Here is a 24,946-nt window from a genome sequence, read left to right as displayed (position 1 = left end):
CAAACAAACAAAAAACCAACAAACAACCTCTTATCTGTTTTACTGAGAAATTCTAGCACCTCCATGCTTTGAAGCAGGGACTGGAAACTTGGCACAGGGAGGCCCCAGGTTTAGAAGGTGCCTTTTACTGTTTCATGAAAATCCACTCACATTTTGTTGTTTTAATACTGTGCATATTGCTACTTGTGCATGCTTAGTAGAGGATTCGATATACATTCAGCATGCCCCAGTCCACAGTTGTAGGGCTGAGAAAGACGTGCTTCTGTGGTGCTGGGGACCTTTGGGACACTGAACTGAGAGGACTCTCAGTCCTGTCCTGTGTACTCAATGTTCCCTCTGCTGATGACCAAGGAAAAAGAGGAATGAGTAAGGAGGACTGAGACAAAGGTGCATGGGAACATGTTTGGGGGAGGGGCAGGCTGTTAGAATTAGAGCAGAAGGATCTATAACCATTAGAGAGTACTCCCTGTCAGAACCTGGAACCCAGAGTCCCAGTATTCTGCTGCCAGCAAATAGCACTAAAACACTGGCTAAGTGTCTCATCTCGTAGAGGTTCGTCCTCATAGAGAATAATGGCCTTCAACTGTTCCGTTAGCTCAACTGGTACAGGTCTGTCATTTGGGTCTAAAGGTACCATTCCTGCTGATGATTTATGTGAGGGGCCAGTATAAGTTCACTGATGGAATTTTTTTTCAGATTGCTTCCCAAAAATTTAGGAAATTACTAAAAAACAAAATACCAGACACCCTACATTCGAAGAACAGTAAAGTTGCAAAGTCAAGCACTCAAAAGTTGGGAAAGCCAACATTAAGGTTTCCCATGCAACTGTAAGTTTTGGTGCCCTTGTTTATATGCATGATGGTAAGATCTTTGATTACATGATCATGTATTATTTTATTTCCACTGGACCCTCTCAGCTCATTCAGTGCACGGGATGGATGGTGCTCACTGAATGGGTAGCAATATAAATTTTTTTTGTCATCACAATTCAGTGTGTGGCCACATGCCATATTTCCTTCATGCCACCTGGACCTTATGCGGTATTCAGCATTATTAATTTCCTTGTGGACTTCTCTGTGATGCTCACCATAGAATCAGAATTTCAAACAGTAATGATTTTCTTTTCCTAACATTCTTGTGAAGAAAGTACCATAGAAGTTGGTAATATTTCCATTTTACATTTCCTAACCTGAGTGTTTAATTTTGCAAGCTTGGTTTTTTTAGCATAACTTTTAAATATAATGTTCTAGCCATTTTAATTTGCTTTGCTATGTAATTAAACAAACACTGGTAGTACAGTGACTGATGTAGAAAAATGGAGCATCCATTATGTAGTATTAGCTAACTCAGCATTAACTTTCACTCAGCCTTGTACATTATAACCTGTTTGAGAGAGAGGTGCCTTTTCTGACATTGGAGAAACTGACTGGCTTTGTGAGTTGGGATCCTAGTTAGTTTACATTGCTTCTGATATTTCAGACATAGGGGTGTGTAGAATAGCAATATGGAAGAAAGGGTGATGGAGCTAGCCTTCAATATTGTTTTAACTTTAACTTTCTGCTGCAACAATTAAAGAATTGAGAGGAGACAATGTATCATTGATTATCATAAAATACTATGTAAAAATGACAACAAAATTAGGCATTATGAATTTGGGATACACAAAGTTTCTTGGGTAGCTCTCTGAGCTTCTAAATTTTAACTTTACACCTTGTATAGGTGAGAAAGTTGCAATGATTTAAATAGATACAAATTTTAAAACTAATGCCAAAGTCTGAGTGCACATCTATTATGGCTTAAACTAGTTTTATTTCAGTTCAATTTAAATTGATTAGGAATTGGTTTAAGCTAAATTAATATGAGAATGTTCACAAAGGGGTTTGCACTAGTTTAACTAAATCGGTATAAAATCACTCTTAGTTAAACAGTTGCAACTTTCTTCTGTTGATAGGCCTCACAAGGTTTAAATAAACTCTTGTATTATATAGTTGATTGACAATTTTTTTCTATACCGAGGGCTGCATAGGTTGGTTTAAATACGTATGTGTTATCACTTACAATTTGAACAAATTATATGTTTAGAAACAGTAATTTATGCTTGGCCATTAAATGTTGGAGTATCTTAAACATAACTCTGGGATTAAATTATATGTGGTTTGGCAGATGAAATATTCTATGCCTTGGGAGTGTGTAGGTTTTAAAAAGTTTAATCCTGCGGTATTTATTCAGGTGAATAACTTTCTCATACAAGTAGACCAGCGGATTTCAGTAGGGTTGCTCCTCTGAGTAAAGTTGTTTTTTTATCTGTAAGTGTTTGTAGAATCTGGCCTAAAGTGTGCACTTTGTAGGATTTTCATACAAACCACAGGAAATAATTCTTAAATCAGTTCAGGGATGTGACCTAAATATAATCTATGTTGCATGTAGATGCAGTAGGATGCGTTAAGGTGACTGGCTCTGATTTTAAAACTCCCTTCTGGTAGTTTGGTTTCATCACAAAAGTTGTTAGAAGGCAGCAACTGCTTACATAATTAAGCATTTCAGTTCTAAATTCTATTTTCAGCTGAAACTTTCCCCTATTGTGTTGAAATTTCTTGGGGTTGGCCTATGCTTGCAGGGAAATTCTTATGGGTAAGCTTGAGCAAAATTGGTTGAGTCACCTTTGAGTTAGGATAGCAAGGGCAAAATACTTTCCTTATAATAAATAATCCTCTGATGTGGTTTTGAACAGCTCTACAGTCTGGATTAGAAAGTTTAAATTTGGCATTGATGCAGTCATCAACAAATCTGTTTTTCATATGGAGATTTGGTTTGATTTTGCAGACATATGGTGCAAATGGCTGTTAGCTTACTGAGTAAAATCCCTTTCATAACCTAATGATCTTAGAGGAGGTGGCGCACTTGTATGCATACCTGACATAGATGCATATTTAAAAAGTGAACTGAAGTGCCTTTTACCTGAAACAAAGCCTGTTCAGGAGGTGCATAATTCTACGTACACCTTGTGAGGTGTTGGCTCCTGGAAGCCTGTAGAAGAGAAATGTTTAAATGTTTGTTCAGGACAAACTAAGATTTATTGTGTGAAACTAGTTTCAATTTCCTTGGCTTCTCCAGTTGTCATACTTCTATGTGCTCTTTATAAAATTATAGGAAAATTGTTTATTAAAGTAATATGAGCAGAAGTAGTATGTTAGCATGTGATTAAACTCTATATGTAATGCTTATGCCCAAGGGAGCAGTTGAGGTTGCATTTTCATTTTAACTTTGTCGGTTTCTGATTCTGGAATGTTTTATTTTGCAGTCTTGATGTTATAATAGTATTTTATTCAAGTTTAAACTTTAAGTGCATTAGGAAGGATAAAATAAGGATTAAATAACCTTTATGCTAATGGTGATCTGCAAATTTAAAGAAACATTAGCATTCTCTGAAGTTATTCACTCCAACTGTTCCCCATTGTTGGAATCATGCTCTTGTGCAAAATCAAAGTTCTAACGCTGCAGTAGCAACTGTCTAAAACTTTGTATGGACTAGGAAAGTTGTTTGCCTAAATTGTGTTAGCAAACATGTTTTTTAAACATTAGTGTAGACAGGGTTTACAAATTTAAAAAATGTTACTGGTTATGTTCAACCTTAGGCTTCACCTAGTTTACATTGGCATTTAACACATTTTAGCTAACTTTTTTTTTAAGGCATGACCTATTTTGTTTTTGGATGGACTGCATTGACTTCATTGGGGCTTCCTGAGAGGGTAGGAATCTGCACATGCTGTTCCTGTTTCTATGTTAAAACTCCCCATGGTGTAAAATTGGCTGCTTGGTTTCCAGCAAGCCTATATAATTTCTGTTAGAAAAGAGCATTTTAGGTGGACAGGAGTTTTTCTTTTTCCTTGTAGATAATGTAGGAGAATCTGTCTTTGTGGACATTGACATTCCTTGTAATTGTTTAGCTTTTAAAGATTTTGTATGTCCCCAGAGAATTGAATGGGGACACTTCTATTAAGAATTGTATGATTATGTAATTGGACTCTTACATCATAATTTTACCTCTGCTCCCCCGTGATTCTTATTGCTCATTGTCTTATTGCTCATTTGTTTTTAATGCACACATGCATATATGGGTAAAAAGATGAGAAGGTTGAAAAAAATCTTAACTCTTGCAACACTCTTTAAGAAAAAATTACCTAAATAATATTTCTGTAAACAGCTTTCATGTTCCACTACCATTCAATGATGTGTATGCAAGCAAGCGGAGTGTTGTACCAAGCAAGAGTAATATTAGTGAAGATGCATGTCACTGATGTATTATAGGGAAAAATCAGCATTAAATCATTGTGTACTGAATGTTCCTTTCACTGTATTTTGGTTGGGTTACTCATCATGTACAGTAACCAAGTGTGATTTCTTCAAATTTGCAGAACTTTTAGGATCACTTTTAAATGGTTGTCTGCTTGTAGGTCACCATATTCTTGAGAAATCTGTATCCATGTTTATTGGGGAAAAAAGTTGTCTGTAGTGGGTATGATACTTCAGCTTAGTGTAGTTTTGCTATGAAGTGATAATAGTAAGGTCATTTTTGCAACTTGTATATTGAGTTGTATCTAATTTTTATAACTAGAATGTGAAGTTTTCACTATCTTTTTAATCCTTATCCTTCATAGATAATAGAGCTATGGGAACCAGCAGAATTCTGATTTGATTAGTGTATCTCTAAGTGAATTGTTTACTAAGTTTGACTTACCAGGGCCATTCTCCCTCTCACCTGTATAACCCCATTAAGTCAGTTGGGTTGCACAAGGTATAAGAGAGGACAGAATTTATCCAGCTGGAATTTCAACTTGTAGGCTGAATTTTCAGAACTGTCTGCCAGAGGAAAACATATTTTTACCTATTAACTAAGCTAATTTGATATGGAAGTCGTCAAGACCAATGAAAGAGCCTGCAGTGCTGTTTTCAGATTTGCCTTCATTCTGGCATTCTCAGACTTTTGAGTGCTTGACTTTTCATCCTTAATCTTTGAATGTAGACTTGTAATATTCTAAGTTAATATTAAAAAACTGGGGGGGAGGGGGGATCCATCATGTGTTTTTGGCTCCATCTTGGGCCTTCAACCGGGTACAAATATTTAGATCCACTGCACAAACTTCTGTTACTTGATCTCATTTAGCAACTGGCAGCAATATAAAGCTGTTATCCCCTATGCGGACCATTTACTAGAGGGGGACGAAACACACTTTCCAGGGGGTTTCACCTCTACTTACTGACAGCAAAGGAATGTAGAGATTGAAGACTCCTGGACTACGTTCTGTTGCATTGTGCTGTAGTCATTATAGACCCTCATGCCTCTGTTTTCTTAGCTTGTCAATGTCCCTCCTCTGCTCCTGCCCTTCTCCCACTTCTGCTTTTAATCAGACTCTCCCACCAGCTCCTTTTCCCCCCTCTCTGCTGCCTCATCGGGCTCCTGTCCCATTCCTCCTCTGGCTCCTGCAATCTCCTTTTACCCTCCTACCTGTAGCCCTTCCCCACACACATTATACATAACTAGAGAATATCTTTATATTGCAGTATGGAATCCAGTGTTCTCGAGGCATGGGCAGGTTTACATGAATTGAGTATAGGTATAGATTTTTTTTCTGATGTATTTTATGGATTTATATGCAAATTTTTGGGGTATGAAAATGAAAATATTTTAAAATGGTGTCTTGACAGATGGTGGCTCAGAAATGGAAAGAAATAGACTATTCATAGAAGGACATGTAAATAGGTTTATAAATCACCACTTCACAATGGTGTCCCTGGCAAAGAGGAGTTTTTTGACAGTTGGAGATACTGCATTCTCTGTGGTTCTCTGATTGCGTTCAGTTGGCTCTAAAACTATATTTTAATGAAAATTGTGATTGACTATTTGTTCTAATACATTTTTGCTTTTGTTTAAAGAACTATATTGTAATTATAGCTGTCTCCCAGAATGTTTATCAGTGTATTTAACTGATATAGTCCCCTAGCAACATGCCCTTAAAACATAGATACTTAATTTGGACCTGCCATGGGGCAGCAATGGAAGTTCATTTTCCTCCACGTAGTGGCTGTGATAGACACCGAAGTGGCCCTTGCTTCTTCCTACTGCTTCTTGATGATGATGTTAAATCCATTAAAAATGTTTTAGAAAGGGAATTAATACCAGTTTTCTTAATTTAATTGTTTAAATTTTAAAAATGACTGTGTGTATTACATGTAGTTCTGGTGCCACTAGAGACCAATAACTTAACATTACTAAAACTGAATTCCTGATTCTTCTCTCTCCTTTCCTGTTCTTTGTTGTTGTCAACTTAGACCTGCAACTTTTGTCTTTCTCTTACTGTCTATTTTGCATCATGCCTCACCTTCCAGGCAGTGTCTGGATTTGCTGTTTGTTCCCTTACAACGCTTAGGAACATAGTCTTTTTGGCAAAGGGCTAGAACTTTTCATAGAGGCCATTGTCATTTTTCTTTGTGATTACTGGCCTCCTTGACATTCATTTCACCTCTCTACCTCAAGTCCATACAAATTGTAGCTGTTAAGATTCATCTTTCTTGTGCAGCATTCTGACTATAACCCCGCTATTGGAATTCCTCCTGGCTCCTCTCATTTGGATCAAATTTAAGCTTGTTGGGGTCTATATTCAGGGCTCCACATAACTCTGCTCTTTGTCTTGTATAATGTCATTCCTTGCCCCTTCCACTTCACCAGTGATGCCTTTTTTTTTGCCTTCATGCTGCTCCCTAATTATATAATGCTTTACCTGAGCTGTTGGACAAAACCATTGCCTCTTATTTTAATCCCTTCTTTCTTTCATGATGTCTGAGAAACCTTATCTGTTTTTATTTTGATGAACTGATTCTTTATGTAGAGGAAGGGTAATAAAACCTAACTAATGGGAAGTTGCTGTGGTAGAAGAAGAGTGGGATGAATTGTGTAGCAAATCCAGCAAAACAAACAAAAACAAAGCAGCAAATGTAACTTACAAGACACTTCCCTGTCATTCTAATCACCTTGCTTGTATGTGTTATCCTTTTAGCCCTCGGTTCATCTCAATCATATTTGTTGATACATGCTTTGGTGAAGGGTATGACTTCCTCTGTGTTTGGAAGACTTCTGGAATATATGGGGGACACACACACTTATAATGTTAATAGAAGCTTGCTTTCTACTTTAAGATTTAGAAAAACAACAGTACTAAATCTTTAATTTGTATATAAAATCTGAGTAAAGCATGAGAAGTGTTTAAATGCATGAATGAATGCCAATATTATATATGTGTTTCTTTGCTTTTAGCATGCTATTTACATCTAAAACATGAACATTATGGTGAAGAAAAGGCACTGCCATGAACAGGGTAGCACTTTCTTGGGTAAGTGTGATTTGTGAATTCTAATACCCATCACATTATGTACGTGGAGCAGGCATGATCCAGAATTTGCTAGAGAGAGGGTTTTTGGCAACAACTCCTTTCCTCCCCTCCCCCCATGTTTACTTCAGATTAAATGGAAATTGTATAGTATTAGGAAAGTGCAACATTACACTCAAGATCCGAAAGGAGAGCCATAGGTAAGAGGACTAGCTGTCTTCCTTTGACAGTAATGTTATCATTGTTAAATGCTAAAAGGACTTCCTGTGTCCCTGCGGTAGGAATCCTATCAAGGTACTAGTCGTTTGGGTTATGTAAATACTGTTAAGAGCAAGCAGCAATAGTTGTCTGTAGAATTGAATTTTGTAACCTGTACCATCTGTTGAATCAACAACCTAAAAATGACAAGAAAATAAACTGCCACATAATTTGAAATAATTTTTTGAAAATTGAAGCTTGTAGTTGTTGATATATTATAAAGAATAATAGATTGTCATATATTCCATTGAAATGCCCTTTAAAGGAACACTTGGTCAGAAGAATTTATTTTAATGTTCTATTTTAGAAAAATATTTAGTAATCATCTTGCTCACTAAATATCCTACAAGTTTGAAATAGTTGTGGATCTATTGCATTTTACTTGCTGTTTGAGTTAAACATGTGATTCTTACAATTTTGTGAACGGTGATAATATTAACAAAAATTAGTAAGTTATATGCTGCCTAACTGCTGAACTGATTGTGTAAGTACATCCAAATTTTCACCGATATGTTTACCTTTGAGTATAAAGTTACTCGTCTGTTGCCTTGGGCATTGTAGTTGTTAGTTATACAATGGCATCCTTGACTAGCATCTTGTAGCGTATCTGAATGTGGTACTACTTCATGTTAACATTTACTTTAAAGGCTGAAATCAAAAGTATTAGGATATTGGCACTGGGAACGACTTTACTCAGGCACACATATTCCAACAAGGGGTAGTTAGAATTGCACTAATTTTGGTAGCTGTAAGTGCACAGTCTGTTCTCTTCATTCCTTTGAATTCCCTTAGTCTTTTTTTTTGTACTTGTTGAGTACTTTTCCAGATGAATCATTACTTAGATACAAAAACAAATCTCTTTACTTACCTCAATAAGAGTTCTATTTGTTTCTTGATCTTTCTGCAGTGTCAGAAACTTACTGTGGTTTCAGAGATACTGTTGTGATGGGACTTTTGCCCCTTTCTAGACATGTAGTTATAGTGCCTTTATTGTTTGTGCAGAGCACAAATTAAGCGTCACTCAACAGACTTAAACTTAGTTGTGAATGGAAAAGTAATATGGTTTCATGATATCATTGGAGGCTTAAAATTTATTATTAAAGCAAAAAATATTGTTTCTTGTTGGACAGGAATGATGTGTTCAAGTCTTGTGGCTCCAGCAGTTTCACAAATAAGAATTTTTCTCCCATTAGGCAGGAAATGGTGGTAAAATCAGAAAAATAATTAAATTAGCTGTCTCATTTACTTAGAGGAATATTTATTGATCTCTCTGGCTGAACAAAGTTTGTCTTTTTGGTATTTTTAGAATTGAAATTTCTGACTCCTTTTTATTCGCTTATAAATAATTGACATTTGACACTCTTTAAAAAGCAAAAATAATCTTTTCTACTCTTGGATCTTAGACCTATATTTGTATTCTTCCCAACGTTTTTTCCTTTTGCCAGTTAAATGTCCCTGTAAACTTCATTAATTAAATGTCTTTGCATTATCTATCATAGTCTTTCACAGGCTATATAGTCCATGGTGAGTTGCTCTGAATTCAGAAAAATAACTTGGGGATAAAAAAAATTCAGAGCTCCATTAACCAGGGTGGACTGATTTAAATAGCTTGACACACACACACGTTATACTATACAGTACACTAACAAGGTACTAAGAAGAAACAGATGAGTTTCTACCTCCTAATGGTGTGGGGTGAAATCTTGGCCTAATTGAAATTGGTGGCAAAACTTAGTTAATCAGTGGTGCCAGGATTTCACTTGAAGTACTGCTTTTTACCTTTCCTTAACTGTTCATTTTCTATAGCTAAAGTCTGTTATAGAGAAATTCTTATTAAAACAATCTGCTTCAAAAGTCTTTCTAATGTTCTTCTTCACATTCTGAAGACTGAGCCAGACTGTTTCAAATAAGCCCATCTATTAAAATCAACATTCACAATCGGTTTTCCCTTGCTGTATTGATAACTAGAATATATGTATATAAGAATGTACTTTAAAAAGCCTTGGCAGTATTTGCAACTGGAACATGTTTGGGACTCTGACCTGCTCGCAGCTATGGTAATAGGTTTTAGAAGCTGTGCAGTGATAGGCACTATTCAGAATGTTTCTCTTGTATATGATTTTTGAAACTAAATGAAACTAAGTTAATATTAAACAGCTTCAAGTGTCAAGGAGGAGGGGTCAATCTAATGGCAGTTTTTTATCCATGTGTAGAAATCACACTACCTCTAGCCTTTTATAATTTACCTTTTTTCATTGTTTTTTGTTGACGTGCTGTAAATACCCAGGGTGATTTCAATTATGTCACTAACTCACTGGCATGTTTTAGAATGAATCCAGTCTATTTTTTTTTTTAACTCTTGGCATAAAATGTGTAAAACATGGTTACTTACCAGTAACTGTTGTTCTTCGAGATGTGTTGCTCATATCCATTCCTATATAGGTGTGTGCATGCCCCGTGCACAGATTTCTGGAACTTTTTTCCTTAGCACGCCCCGTAGGGTCGGCTCAGGAGACCCCTGGAGTGCTGCGCTCATGCCGCAGTACATAGGGCGCTGCTGACCCCGTGGGCCCTCAGTCCCTTCTTTCTGCCGACTCTGACAGCGGGGACGGAGGGTGGGTGTGGAATGGATATGAGCAACACATCTTGAAGAACAACAGTTACTGGAAAGTAACCTTGTTTTCTCTATTCGAGTGATTGCTCATATCCATTCCAATATAGGTGATTAAATAGCTATATCTTGGAGGCGGGTAGGAGTCAACAGTGAGCTGCTCTCGAGAGCACAGCCCTGCCGACGCCGCGTTCTCTCTTGCCTGCTGCATGATGGTGTAGTGGGACGTGAAGGTGTGGACCGACGACCAGGTCGTTGCTTTGCAGATGTCCTGCAGGGGCACTCACTCCAGGAAGGCTGCAGATGAGGCCTGGGCTCTGGTTTAGTGCGCTGTCACAGGTCCTGGAAGCGGCACCTCTGCCCGCTCGTAGCAGGTTTTTAATACAGACGGTGATCCAGGTGGAGATGCGCTGCATGGAGACAGGTGAGCCTTTCATCCAGTCCGCAACTGCCACGAACAGCTGCGTTAACTTCCGGAACGGCTTGGTCCTCTCAATGTAATAGGCCAGGACTCGTCTGACATCCAGCGAGTGCCATCTCCTCTCCTCCTCCGACCCGTGCGGTTTAGGAAAGAACACAGGGAGGAAGATAGCCTGGTTATAATGAAACTGGGACACCACCTTAGGCAGGAAGGCTGAGTGGGGTCTCAGCTGCACCTTGTCTTTGTAGAACACAGTATAGGGGGGCTCCGAGGTCAAGGCTACCTTCCAAGAGAGGATGAGCAGCGGGCATGTAGCCATGGGCTCGAAGGGGGGTCCTGTCAACATGGCGAGGACCAGGTTCAAATCCCAGGGAGGCACCGGGTCACGGACCTGCGGATACAGCCTCTCCATCCCTTGAGGAACCTGACTGACATGGGGTGGGAGAACAGGGATCGCCCTTCCATTGGCTGGTGAAAGGCCAAGATGGCCGCCAGGTGTACCCTGGGGGAGGCCAGTGCCAGGCCCTGGAGCTTCAGATGGAGCAGGTACTCCAAAATCACCTGTATGGGTGAACAGGTCGGTGGGATACCCCAGGACTCCGCCCAACAGGTAAAACACTTCCACTTGGCCCGGTACACCACCTGAGTGGAAGGTTTTCTGCTACCGAGCAGAACCTGCTGGACCTGTATGGAGCAGGCTCTCTCCCTCCATCAGCCACGGAGTCTCCATGCCGTCAGGTGGAGGGAGCAGTGCAGCAGGCGGCTCTGTTCCTGGGAGAGCAGATTGTAGCGCCTCGGGAGCGGGAGCAGTGTGTCGATGGACAGGTCGAGCAGCATGCTGTACCAGTGCTGCTTTGGCCAAGCTCTTCAAGAGGACTTTGGGTAGGAGCGGAATGGGGGGAAATGCATACGTGAGGGTCCCCGTCCAGTCTAGCAGGAACGCATCGGAGAGGGAGCCCGGCTCGCGACCTTGGAGCGAGCAGAACCTCGGGCACTTCCTGTTCCAGGATGCAAACAAGTCCAGTTGGGGAACTCCCCACTTGTGGAAAATGGAAGTCACCACTTCGGGGTGCAGTGACCAGTCGTGGCGGGGTAAGAACGACCTGTTGAGGCGGTCCGCCTCGTCGTTCCTGACCCCCGGGAGGTGAAAGGCAGATAAATGAAAGTCGTGCCTCACTGCTAAGTCCCATAGTCGAATGGCTTCCTGGCACAGAGCCGAGGAGCGTGCCCCCCCTGCCTGTTCACATAGAACATGGCTGCCATGTTGTCCGTGAGGACCTGAACCGTCCTGCCCCTCAGGAACCTGAGGAAGACCTTGCAGGCCAGACGGACCGCTCTGAGCTCCCTGACGTTGATATGGAGAGCCCTTTTGTCTGGCGACCAGAGCCCCTGGGTGCTCAGGTCCTTGCTGATGTGGGCCCCTTAACAGACGCCTCGGACGTGTGGTATCAGGGTCACTGAAGGAGCCAAGTCTCTGAAGGGGACACCCCTCAGAACCTCCCCTTGGTTCCTCCACCACTCCAGGGAGGACAGTACCAGGGTGGGAACAGTGACCACCCTGTTCAGCGAATGTCTGGCAGGTGTATTTATACCGAGGCCAACCACCCTTGGAGAGGCCTGAGCTTGAGGCGAGCCAGCCTCACCACATACGTACATGCCGCACTGAAGGCAGTGCTTGGCTGTCCGTCGTGGGGGACCTATGCAAATTGTCAATTATGGCGGCCATGGTCTCGAAACGAGGCCGTGGGAGGAAGGCCCTGGCCTGGGTGGCATCTAGGGTGGCCCCAATTATCTCTATGCGCTGCACTGGGTTGAGCGTGGACTTCTGCTCGTTGATGAGCAGCCCCAGTCTGGTGCATGTGGCGCAGGTGAGAGTCAGGCTGTTCCTCACATGGGCCCTGGACCTGCCCCAAATCAGCCAATCGTCTAGGTATGGGAACATCTGGACTCCTCTGCAACGCAGGTGGGCTGCTACCACCGCCATGCATTTCGTGAAGACCCTGGGGGTGGACGAGAGGCCAAAGGGCAGGGCTGCTAATTGGTAGTGGCAGCCAGCTACCACAAACCTGAGGAACCTTCTGTGGCCGGGGAGGATAGTGATGTGGAAATATGCATCCTTGAGGTCGAGGGCAGCATACCAGTCCCCTGGATCTGGAGTGGGAATGATGGAGGCTAGGGAAACCATGTGAAACCTAGTGCGTCTGATGAACCTGTTCAGACAGCGGAGGTCTAAGATCGGCCTCCAGCCCCCCTTGGCATTGGGGATTAGGAAGTACCGTGAATAGAATCCCCTTCCCCGTTCCTGTGGAGGAACTTCTTCTACCGCTCCGAGCAAGAGGAGAGAGTTGACCTCTTGTATGAGGAGTTGCTCATGAGCGGGGTCCCTGAAGAGGGACTGGGTAGGGGGAGTCCGGGGGGAGGGCCGTAAGCTGGAGGACATAGCCCCTGAGGACTACCCCGAGGACCCAGTGGTCCGTGGTCATGGTTTCCAATTCTGCGTAGTATAGCCCGAGCCTGTGGGCAAAGGGCTGGGATAGATCCAGGGGAAAAGAGGAGTGCCACCCTCGTGCACACCATGAAAACCGTTTATTATTGTTATTGCCCTTGCTTGGGCCTTGCTGAGGCCCCGCCGAGGACTCCTGGCGGTCGCGGCGGTTGGGGGCCCTGTAACGGTCCCGATCCCTCCTGGGCTGGGTGGGTCAGGGGGGCAGCCTAGGTGGAGGCTTGCGAGTCCTTCAGGGCATGCAGCTTCTCATCCGTCCTCTCCGAGAAGAGGCCAGTGCTGTCAAAGGGGAGGTCCTGTGTGGCCTGTTGGACCTCCTGGGACAAGCCTGAAGCTTGGATCCAGGAGCAGCGGCGCATGACGATGGCCAAAGCCATCGCCTTGCTGGCGATATCTGCTGCATCGCTGGCAGATTGCAAAGCTGCATTCGCTACCGCCATGCCTTCCTGGGACACAGTGGCGAAGTCCATGGCCTGGTCCGGGGGTAACCCCGACTGGAACCGCTGCAGCGAGGACCACAAATCTAGGTTGTATCTCCCGAGGAGGGTTTGATGATTTGCAAGCCTCAGCTGCAGGGCCGCAGTGGAATACATTTTGCGGCCGAACAAGTCCAGCTTCTTGCTGTCCTTGTCTTTAGGGGTGTTACCTTGGCCACCCTGGCGGTTTTGCTGATTAGCGGCCTCCACCATGAGTGTCCCCGGGGTGGGGTGGTTATAAATAAAGTCAAACCCCTCCTTGGGAACGTAATATTTATGTTCAGCACCCTTGGAGGTGGGGGCCACCGAAGACGGGGTCTGCCAGAGGGCCCTGGCAATCTTCATCACCCTCTCATGAAGAGGCAGGGCGACTCGAGGGGGACTTGCCGACCTGAATACCCCAAAGAGGGGGTCCTACTCCTCAGACATTTCTTTAAGTTCCAGGTTTAAATTTCCTGCCACCCTCATTAGCAGGTCCTGGTGGGCCCAGAAATCAAAGAGGGGGGCCTTGCGGTCCCGGCCAGTCGCCTCATCAGGAGATGAGGAGGAGGAGGACTGTGGAAGGGGCCTTGTGGAGGGGCCTTCCTCAGGGTCTGACCCCTCATCCGAGGGGTGGCCCTGTTCTGGGTGGCTCAGTGGTGGGGGCACTGGCTGGGCCACCGAGGAATGGACGGAGGTGGTCCCTTGGCCCATCTGGGCACCCCAAGGCCCTCAGTATAGCCACTACCAGGGGCCCTGGGGCCACGCCGGTGCTGGCATCTGCACCTGCTGCGCCACGCCTGGTTGGCGAGTCTGGGACCCAGAACCCCTGGACTGCCGTTTGTGGCTCTGGGGTGGCGAACAGCCCCGAGACGAGTGGCGATGCCGTCGTCTCCGGTGCCATCGAGGGGACAGACTGCTGGAGGAGCTGGATGACCTCCTCTTGCGCCTCGAGCTCTTTCAGCCACATTTCCCACCTCGGGAGTGGGAGCGGCGTCGCCTATTTCTCCGTGATGTTGACTCGGAGCGTGATCGACTCCTCGGTGCTGAGGCGAGGTGATCGGCGCCAGCGGTGCAGCCGGTGCCGAGGCGAGGCGGCTGGTGCCGAGGCGAGGTGGCGCCAAGGCGCTTGATGTAGTGGCCGGCACTGTGATCCGCACTGGTGTTAGGGATCGGTGCTGAGCGAGGCTCTGTACCGAAGTGCCAGAGCTGCGACCCCTGCGCAAGGCGGAACAAGGCCTCTCGCGTTTGCCTCTCAACTGCCCTCGGTGCCACGGTGTTGAGGAGCTCGATGACTCAGTCGGAGCTAGGAGGGGAGCCCGCACTCTCTACCCTCCTCGACCGCCTGGGGGGAGACCTCGACTCCTGTCTCCTCCACCCACCGGGGCAATCCAGCGCGGGTTTACCTCGAGATGCTGGTCCCGGAGCCCTTGGCCGAGGGGCGGGACAGAGACGTGGGCAGGCCCATGAGGGCACATGCTGCCGTGAAAGCCTCCGGCGTCGACTCTCTCACCCCCAGGAGTCGGGGGAGGCTGCCTGCGAGGAGATGCCGGTGCCGGAGTAACCTCCACGGCACATGGCTGGGGCATCTCCTGTGTCGTTCCCTGCTGTACCGGTCGCAGGGAGGAGTCCATGTGTGCGGCCTCGGGCTGCTTCTTCTTTGGCACCGCAGGCTTCGGTGCCGGCGGAGCGCTCCGCATCGAGGAGACGCTTGGTGCCTCCGGTGAACGCGATGGCTCGGAGTCCGGGCAGAGCGCGGACTCCATCAGGATGGCCTTTAGCCGGGTGTCCCTCTCCTTTTGGGTCCGCAGCTTGAAGGCCTTGCAGATCTTGCACTTCTCACATCTATGCTGCTCTCCGAGGCATCGGAGGCAGCGATCGTGAGGATCACTCACAGCAAAAACTTTTGCACATGCGGTGCAGGCTTTAAAGCCAGTGGAGCCAGGCATGGCTCAACTATAGCCCCTGAGGGCTGCTAACAATTACTTAATTTGTCTACTTAACACTAATCTATCACCATTCAACTGAACAAAGAATGCACTAAATGCTAAGGGAGGCTACTTGCGGTATGCAAGAGGCAGATGTTCCAGCAATCATCACAGGCGGAAAGAAGGAACTGAGGGCCCGCGGGGTCGGTAGCGCCCTATATACTGTGGCATGAGCGCAGCATAACGGGTTGCCTGAGCCGATCCTATGGGGCATGCTAAGGGAGAAAAGTTCTGGAAATCTGTGCATGGGGCGCGCGCACACCTATATTGGAATGGATATGAGCAATCACTCGATGAGAGAATTAACAGATTTTATCAAATTACAATAAGATCTATTTAAAATTGTATACAAAACAAGTCTGGTACTAATATGCCTATGTTATCTTTTTTACCCTCAAAATTATGCCCAATACAAGACTATGATATATGTCAACAGTGAAACAATTACAATTTCAGATAAGCTATGTGAGATGGGAGGAGTGAATCAAAAACAAATATTGGCAGATGTTTGGCATAACTTTTAGACTATTGTCAATTAGTATGGAAGAAATAAAGTAATTTGTGTCTCACTTGCCTTTCATTGTAGGCAAAATATTCAGAGTGAGTTTAAAAGTACCACTTAATGTATAGTTAGTGTGTGTGTGTGTGTGTGTGTGTGTGTGTGTGTGTACGTACATGTACAACAATTTATTCTTAATACAGCACAATCAGGAAGTCTTACATTAGCCCTCTTTTTACTGTGATGATTTTGTTATAGTGTAGGTTAGTACTAATTGAAATGTGGTGAAGCTGTATGACAATAGATCTAATATGCTGGCATATAAGTACCACAGTATGAGTATTGGAATGAGACTTGTGAAAAAATATTTTATTAAAATATATAAATAGCATAATCTCATGAAAATTCTACCCATTTTAAAATTCATCTACTATAATGTCGTCGTCATCATCATTAATGTAGTTTTATTGGACATTGTACCTAAATATTAATGTATACACAGAAACAGCTCAAACATAAATGTACTTCACAAGTTATATACTGAATACCTTTATATAAATGCTTGATAAACATGTTAATTGACTATGATGACAACAAAGTATACCAACTGAAAGTATGTTCACATCTGATAAATAGGTTTATTCAGTGTCGTGTATGGTAGAATCCTCATTAGCAAATATCAGATTAAGGGTCAGATCTTCAGAAATGCATGTCACTTTTGAAAACGGGATCTAGTCTCAGACACTCCTGGAAACTTGTAAGTGTGGATTGACTCTCTTGTGGGGGGCCTTTATTGTACAAAGGACCATCCACTGTACCATTCTTAGAAGCTTATCTGGATATATTTCCACTCTAGTTTAGTTTAGAAAATTATAGTTAGCAATAATTATTACATATTTTAACTTTTTAAAATACTTCAATTTAGTTTCAGCTAAGGTCATGCTATTGTTACACTTGAGGTTAGATATTCACTAATTGTGACGTTCAGGCACTATTTTGATAACTTTTCCAATACCCTCAGTGTGCAAAGCATTGTGATGCCTTTCCAGCCTCCATTCCACTGAGTTTGCACTTGATCCTGTTAAATTATGTGGCACTGAATGTAGAGCTCCAGTTCAGGAGGTGTCCGTATTTAGTTCCACACCTATTACTCATCTGTATAAAATTACACAGAAAAACTGCATTAAAACCATCATTGAGGTTGCAAAGTCAGGCACTCAAAAGTTAGGACATTTCAAAATAGAGGTTGCCAGTGCAGCAGTTGCTTGGTGCATGTGCGTTATGAGTTTTATTATATGATCTGTTGTTTTGTCCACAGGATCATGCCACATTCAGTGTACAGGAAGGATGGTACTAATTTAATAAGCAGCTATTCAATATTTTGTTTTTCCTTATTCTTCAATGTGTGGCTCCATACCTTATTTACGTACGCTATTAATCCCCTGTTCTGAAGACAGAAATATTAATTTCCTCATGGGCTTTTCTGTTGTACTTATCACTAGAATTTGTTAATGTTTCACAAAATTAATTTATTTTTACAGCCTGCCGTGAGATGAAGGGAGGATATTATCCTCATTTTACAAATGGGGAAACCGAGGCACCCATGTTGTGGTCAAAAGTATCCACTCGCTTTGGGTACCCAACTTGAGACACCTAGGACCTGATTTTTCAGGGTGCTATTATGTAGCTCTTCATATGTTCAAAGCATATTTCCCATTGACTTCACTTGCAGCTGTGAGTGCCCAACACTTCCAAAAATCAGACCTCAGAGTCTCATGTGAACCACCTAGAACATGTGGAACTCACAATTAGTGATTACCTGTGAAAATTTTGCTTTAAGTGACATGACTAACATCACATAGGAACTCTGTGGCACAAAGAGTGTTAGAATGCAGTTCTCCAGGGCATCATTGAATGGCTGTCCTTTCTCTTTGTGCAATCCTCTGCCTCATTCACTATGTACTTTTCAGCTTCTGCAGCGAATGAGGACGGGGGGCTTAACGACAAGACCCTGATTCATCCCCAGAGCAGGTTCAGTCTATGCACTGAATGAGGTAGGAGTCCTGCAAAAAAGATCATATGTGATCACATAATTAAAGACTGTATCATAATGCATATACACAGGGTGGCTGAATTAATTTTGTACAGGTAAACTTAATTCTGGAATTTTCTAAGGTTTGAGTGCTAAACTTTGCATAACCGTAGTATTCTTTTAATGTAGTTTTTTGTGTAAATACCTTGATTTTTAAAAAATGGAACAAATTCCATCATATGATATCATATTGGCACCCACCTGGGATATCAGTAGGGTTGGAACCTTTAGGTTACTAATGCAGAGTGATCAGCTTAACATGGTTATGAGAGAAGTGAGTAGTAATTTGCAAACTCAGAATGCATTAAGAATGTAACAGATACCTACTTTAAATAAATCATTCTCATCTTTGACACATTCTTTGGCCCAAAACTGGGACAGGTCCCTTTTTATTACAGTGCAAAGGCCAGATTGCTGATAACCTGGATCCTGCTCAGAAGGAAGTGCATTTCAAAACACCAGTCTTGTGGTTCCACCAGGTTACCAGCATTACAGTCTTATCTGTCTGTCTCCTGGTATTTACTGAGAGTCAATAAGAACTGCAGCATTGCTGGTTGGCTTCCTGATAGCCTCAAAGACCAGAAGACAGAACTTGTTCCACTGAAAGAGACAAAATATTGGCAATGCTGTTGGTGGTGGATACATGTATGATACACATTATGAAGCAGATGCTCAGGATTAGTGCTTTTCATAGAAATTTTACTTTTTTAAAAAAGCGTTATGTAAATAGTTCTTAAATTAATTTCCTGCCAGTCTTGGAACTGTTATTTACTGGACTTCATCTATACAATCATGCAGACACAGTAACTAATACGTCTTCCATGCATGCTTCACAAGCTGCCCCAAAGCTCCTGTCTTGGTTCCACTATCAGCGCTGTTTTAGTGTGACATGGAGCTGAGGCAGCACTGTTATGGTGAGTTTTTCCAGTGCTGAAGGGCTTTCCCTAGCTCACAGCCCCCCTACATGCGGCTGCTTTCTCAGTTACACCCATTGTCTTTAACAAGGCCTCTGGATTCCCCCTTGGCCCTGGCTTCAACTGTCTCACTCACCGCTTGTGCTCCCCACACATCCCTGCTCACTATTCATACCCCACCCACGCAACTCAGCAGCAAAATCTGTCTCTCTGGTTTAACAAGACTATGTGCTGAGGACAGCTGGCGACTCAGAGGCAGGCACTCTAGCATCGAGAAATATCAAAATGAGGTTCTGCTGGATTAAGGGAATACATTTTAAAATTGCTTTGATATATTCAAACAGATTTATTTGTGTGTGTGTGTGTGTGTGTGTGTGTGTGTGTGTGTGTGTGTGTGTGTGTGTGTGTGTGTGTGTATTGTGTGTGAGAGTGAGAGACGTTTCCATGACTACCATATATCAAGATTTCTTTAAGTGTGTCCGTATGGATCTCAGTGCAGATGGGCATGTGCCTCATGTTTGTGAGCTCAGAATCTTTTGCATAGCTTTTGCAACCCTTCCTCCGTTCCTTTTTACTTCCTGTGGTAATGGGACAGAACCTGGGCTGTGCTTGACTCTCACAGGTGTGTCTGAAGAAATACTCTGCGCTTAATTTACTTTCTAAAATTCTTCGTTTTAGTTGAATGTTCAAAAAACAGAGTAATAGAGATAAAATTGGAGACCCCCCCAGTACAGTAAGGCAAATTAGCACAATCCATTAAAGGCAGACACTAAATCCTTAGGGTTCTGGCTTGCACTGGTTATCATGATGCCCTGGACATCTTGACCCTAAGAAGGTTCAGGTGATCACAAAGATATGCTGTTCAGGGGGATGAGTCTGCTCAGCTCTAGAACTGATGAAGCACTCCATTCATTACAAGATTCCAGAGCAACACTGAAGTTCCTTGGAACTATATCTCTGTGTCAAAGTGAAACCTCTTCTGGTAACAACCTTCCCTCAGAGGCAGAGACCACCATTTTTCTCCCAGACTTGTTATTTAGAGTAACCTCCCTGGAAGTGACCACGAAACTTCAGAAGGTGTAAATCATTCATACCCACCCACCTCTATTTCAGACACAGTAGGTTTGCTGGAGACAGTCAGGAGCCATGCTGAGATCTGGATTCTACAGCTGACTCCTTGAAACCTTCCCCCCATGACTTGGGCAGAGATTTTGGCTAACAGTTAAGTGCTAGTCATTGCTAACTATGTCTATGTCATCCAGTTCCTTTCCATACCTGTAAATCTTCCTACCCCTCCATCCCTTTTCAGGGATTCTCTTCATGATTGCCTTTTTAAAAAAGTAGCTTTGTTGCTCTGTCTTGGAGCCACTGAAGAAGATTCTCAAGTATAGAAGGCAGAGATTTTTTTTCCTGCTTTCTCTTCCAAAGAAGAAAGGGGCACTTGTCCTATTCTGTAACTGAGGAGACTCAAATACATATGCCATCTGAAATTCAGAGATGGCATCACTTGTTTCCCTCATTACTGTTGCTGGGCACCTGCCCCTCACTGGCCAGAAAAAGGTTGAGGGCACCCGGAGAGGCTGCATGAAAGGTAGCCAATAGGAAGGGGCTGAGTGGCAGCCAATCAGGGTCCAGAAGCTGGTATTAAAGGGAGCTACTGAGCAGAGCAAGGGGAGTGATTCCCAGGAGCTTTAAGAGGGAGGACTGTCAGCACCTGGGACAGAGCGGTGGCTGGATGCTGGGACTCAGCAGAGCCAAATGCCATGAAACAAGAGCAGAGAAGGGACTGGGGCTGCAGGGAAGTGGGCCATGGAAATCCACTGAGGAGTTGGGGGGGAGACAGCCAAAAGGCTGCCATACACAGGGTCCCCCCTCACCCATCCCCTGATCGCCATAGGAATGGTGGCAGAACTGCGATGGCCACTGTAGGAAGTGGCTAGAATGGACTGCAGAATCCACTGGAAGGGGGGAACACAGATTGTGGCTCAGTTGGAGGGCCGAGTCATGAGAAGGAGGGTCCAGCAGAGATGGCACAGAGGGCAAGACACTGTGGAGAGGGGCGTGTGCCTGGCTGAGAGCTGATTGTCCATATAGACAGCAGGAGGCGCCAAGGCGGTGAGTCAAACTGTGCTACAATTCCATTGCCTCAGGTACAGGCCTGGTTTGTGATTTACTTTGCCATTCACCTGGCACACAGGAAGTTCCTCAAATTTACAGTAGGGCTGAATCCATCAATCCAAGGTACTGTTTTTTGGGCTCTCCACATCAGAGTCTTTACCAAGTGCCTCACTCTTGTGGCAGAGCACCTAAGGAATCAAGTTATCTATGTCTACCTGTACCTAGATGACTGGCTGATCATAGCTGAATCTTATTAATAACCCTGACAAACTTCAACAATGCCCTATACCTGCTTGCCTCATTTGAACCTCCTGGTAATCTCTGAGAAATTCTCTAGTCATAGCACATATAATAATTTATAGGAGTCAAGCTAGACTCTAATGGCAAGGTCATACTTACCTCAAAATAGATTCCTCTCATTTTAGTTGTTAATGTGGTAGTTGCTTGCCCGATTATGAGATTAGGGATTTGCCGAACATTATTAGGCTATGTGACATTTCTTTCCAGACTTTTCCTGAGGCCTCTATGATTTGGTTTCAGCTCGCTCTATTCCCTGACAACGCATTATGAGCAAGACAGTTGTGATTTCATCTCTCATCCTCAGGGAACTATCTTGGTGTCAACAAAGGAGTACCATTCAAGATCCCTTCGTTGTCCAGAATTTTAGTTATGGACACGTCCAGAATGGGATCAGGTGCCTGCCACCATCTGCAAATATAAGGGACATGACCCCTAGAAGACACGAGGCTACATAGAAGTCTTGGTACTCCGGGCCATTAAGCTAGCATTTGGGGCATTTTTCCTGGTCCTATGGCAATTGGTAGTATAGATATTGACAAACACATTGGCAATAAACCATAAAAGAAACAAGGGGGAACTTCCTCCCACTTCCTTCCCCTCCTCCCCACAGTCCAGAGAGGCAGTTATAGTATGGAACTGGTGCTGCCTGCACGATAACCCCAACAACCTTGCACTTGCTGGGAACCAGCAACAACTTGGTGCATTTCCTGAAACACGCATGGTTGTTGCTGCAGTCCCTCACAAACTCAATATTCCATCAACTGAGGAATCCTGGCAATAGATCTGTTTGCCATCAGAAACAATGCAATGTATCCCAACTTCTGTTCCCGAGGTGGCATGAGTCCAGGAATCCGATTGGAAGCCTTCCTACTGCAGTAGAAATAAGGGCTGCTGTATGTCTTTTTGCTAATCATTCTAATCCTCAAGGTGACTGCCTGGGCCAGGGGTGGCCAACCAGTCAGAGACGAAGAGTCAAAAAATAGATGTAGATATCGCAAAGAGCCACACCTCTCTTACCCTCAGAGGAAAATTCAGGCTGATGCGTCAATTTCGTTGGCAGCTGGTCAATTACTTCTCTTACCCTCCACCTCATCCTGATGAGTCAATTTCGGGGGCAGCTGGTCAATTTCACTTACAGTCTCAAAGAGGAGCAAACAGTGGCATGCAAAGAGCCACTTGCGGCTCACGAGCCGCATTTATATTAGCAAAGAGCTGCATGCGGCTTGTGAGTCGCGGCTTGGCCACCCCTGGCCTGGACAATCCTCATAGCTGCCTACTGGCTAAGAAAGTTTTGGCGGCTGAACTCGGTGAACACATTTGCATGGCCCCAAGTCAGACTCCCATACCTATTGTCATAGAACCAGGGACAAGTATTGAATCCAGATCCAGCATTATTACAACTGACTGGATGCCACATGGCCTACCTAGTGCCTGAACAAACCTTGATAACTAAAATTCTAGATTACTTGCTGTAGTTGAAACAGTCTGGACTCTCTGCTTTTATCAAGAGACACCTAGGAGCAATACTGGCATATCATTTTTTGATACAGCTGGTCTTGGTCTTCTCTCTTCCAATCATACCAAAATTCCTCAGGGGACTAATGCATGCTTACCCATTGATAACAGCCTGCATGGGACCTCAGCATTGTCCTTCTGAAGCTGATGAGTCCCTCATGAAGTACTCCATCCATCATATAACCCATAAAATTATCTTTCTAGTGGCTGTCACCGTGGCCCCGTGAGTGAACAAGTTTCAGGCACACACAATCCAATCCCCATACTCCTTGTACCCCAAGGACAAGGTGTTTCTGAGATATCATGCAAAATTAATCCCCAACCTGTCTGAATTTCTCTTAAACTATCAACTCACCTGTTTTTTCCTTAAGTCTCATTCCATGCATGAGGAAAAACTGCATATGCAGGATATATCCCATGTTCTATATTACTACACTGACAGGGCTAAATATTTCCTGCTATCCCGATGGCTTTTTTGTGGCTACAGCTGGGTTGCTCTAAAGGCTAGGTCCCTTAAACTGAGTTATCCATTTAGACAGTCTGCGTTCTCTGTCTTTCCAGCTGGCAGAGGTCCCATCTCTACTGATGAACAAAGCTTATTCAACCAGAGTGCAAGCAACTTTCTCAGTCAGTTCCCTAAATCTGCAGGGCCATGATGTGGAGAAATCTGTTCACAGTTGTAAAGCACTGGACATGGCTGCTAGATTTGGGAGAGCAGTATTCAGATCTCTTTGATGCAGCTGGTATTCCACATTACTGCCATTCTGAGGAAGACACTGCTTGCCAGTCATCTACAGTGCGATCAATGCTGACGCATACTTGAAGAAGAGAATGGTTACTTACCCTACAGTAACTGTTCTTGGAGATGTAGTTGGTGTGGATGTTGCAGCCCTACATCCCAACTTTTGGAGTCCTCAGCTAACATAGGCTTTGAATTGTGAGGGAACTGAAGGAAGGTTGTTGACACTCCCCCCTTTATGCTTTTGCATGGGAGCATAAGGAGGCACAAGGTGCATGTGTAACCCTGACTAACATGGCTATGTGCATATAAGGCAAATGCATGCCTACAGGGACTACATCATCTTGAACTGTAGTTTGCTGTAGGGTAAGTAATCATTCTTTCCTTTCACCATGAAAGAGCTTGGCACATAACTTGTGAAGGCAGTAAAGTTCATTTTCATGGCCTATCTAGTGGGGGTGTTGGATTGGAGTTGTTGATTCTGTTCGAGGCTTTACTCCAAATTCTAAAGAGAGATACAGTTGAAGTTGGTGATAAATGGCATCCTGTTCTGCCAGGTCCTCCTTTGCTTTTTTTTTTTTTTTTTTTTGTCCTACAAATAATACTCTGTTGTCTTAGACCTCCCACAGTTGCTCCAGCCAACCTGCAGCAAAAGACATGGACAGAAGTAACCTTGCAGACTAGACTTAAATGCTACAAAAGAAACTGCTTCTGATCCAAAGTGGCCTATGCCTCCATGGTAGTATGAATAGTTTCCAAATAGTTCTCAAATACTTTTGGGCTTTTCCAGATGAAGCAGGGACCCACTGAGTATCTAATGTCTTAGACAAGCAGATTGGAAGCAGGCCTTGGTTTTATTCATGGGTCTCAGAGCATGCCTTTTATACCCGCAAATGTACTCTTGAAAGTGAGATGTTTGGGTATCTTCCTCAAGCTGTTCGTCTTACATACCTACCCCCTGAGTTGACAAGGTCAGTGCAACTGCTGATTGGATGGTGCTTAAAGCTACCAGTCACGGTCATATCAGAAACAACCATGATTCAACTGGTAGTGGTCAACAGTGCTGCAGGGCTTTTTCCCTTGTATTCTTGTGCCCTCTAGGCAGGGAATGGCAACATGTCTTTCTGTGCTGGCACTTTGATTTTATA

General features: G+C 43.8%; 1 protein-coding gene across 12 annotated transcripts in view; it reads left to right on the top strand.

Annotated features, from left to right (window-relative positions):
* CSNK1G3 (casein kinase 1 gamma 3) overlaps window positions 1-24,946 on the top strand; it is a 155,797-nt gene that overhangs the window by 6,794 nt on the left and 124,057 nt on the right. For 11 of the 12 annotated variants that reach the window (XR_010924056.1, XR_010924055.1, XM_067569246.1 and 8 more), the window contains exon 2: window positions 7,313-7,388. The gene's annotated coding sequence lies outside the window, so the exon portion shown is untranslated. Of the gene's footprint in view, window positions 1-7,312; window positions 7,389-18,111; window positions 18,175-24,946 lie in introns of those variants that run through there. The other variant, XM_067569238.1, reaches the window with a different exon arrangement.

The sequence above is a fragment of the Emydura macquarii genome, unplaced genomic scaffold, assembly GCF_026122565.2.
Source record: "Emydura macquarii macquarii isolate MOO-44397 ecotype Brisbane River unplaced genomic scaffold, CSIRO-AGI_Emac_v2 contig_2897, whole genome shotgun sequence".
NCBI classification, from domain to species: domain Eukaryota; kingdom Metazoa; phylum Chordata; order Testudines; family Chelidae; genus Emydura; species Emydura macquarii.
The sequence above is the reverse complement of the archived record's forward strand: the minus strand, read 5'-3'. Positions and strand labels throughout refer to the sequence as shown.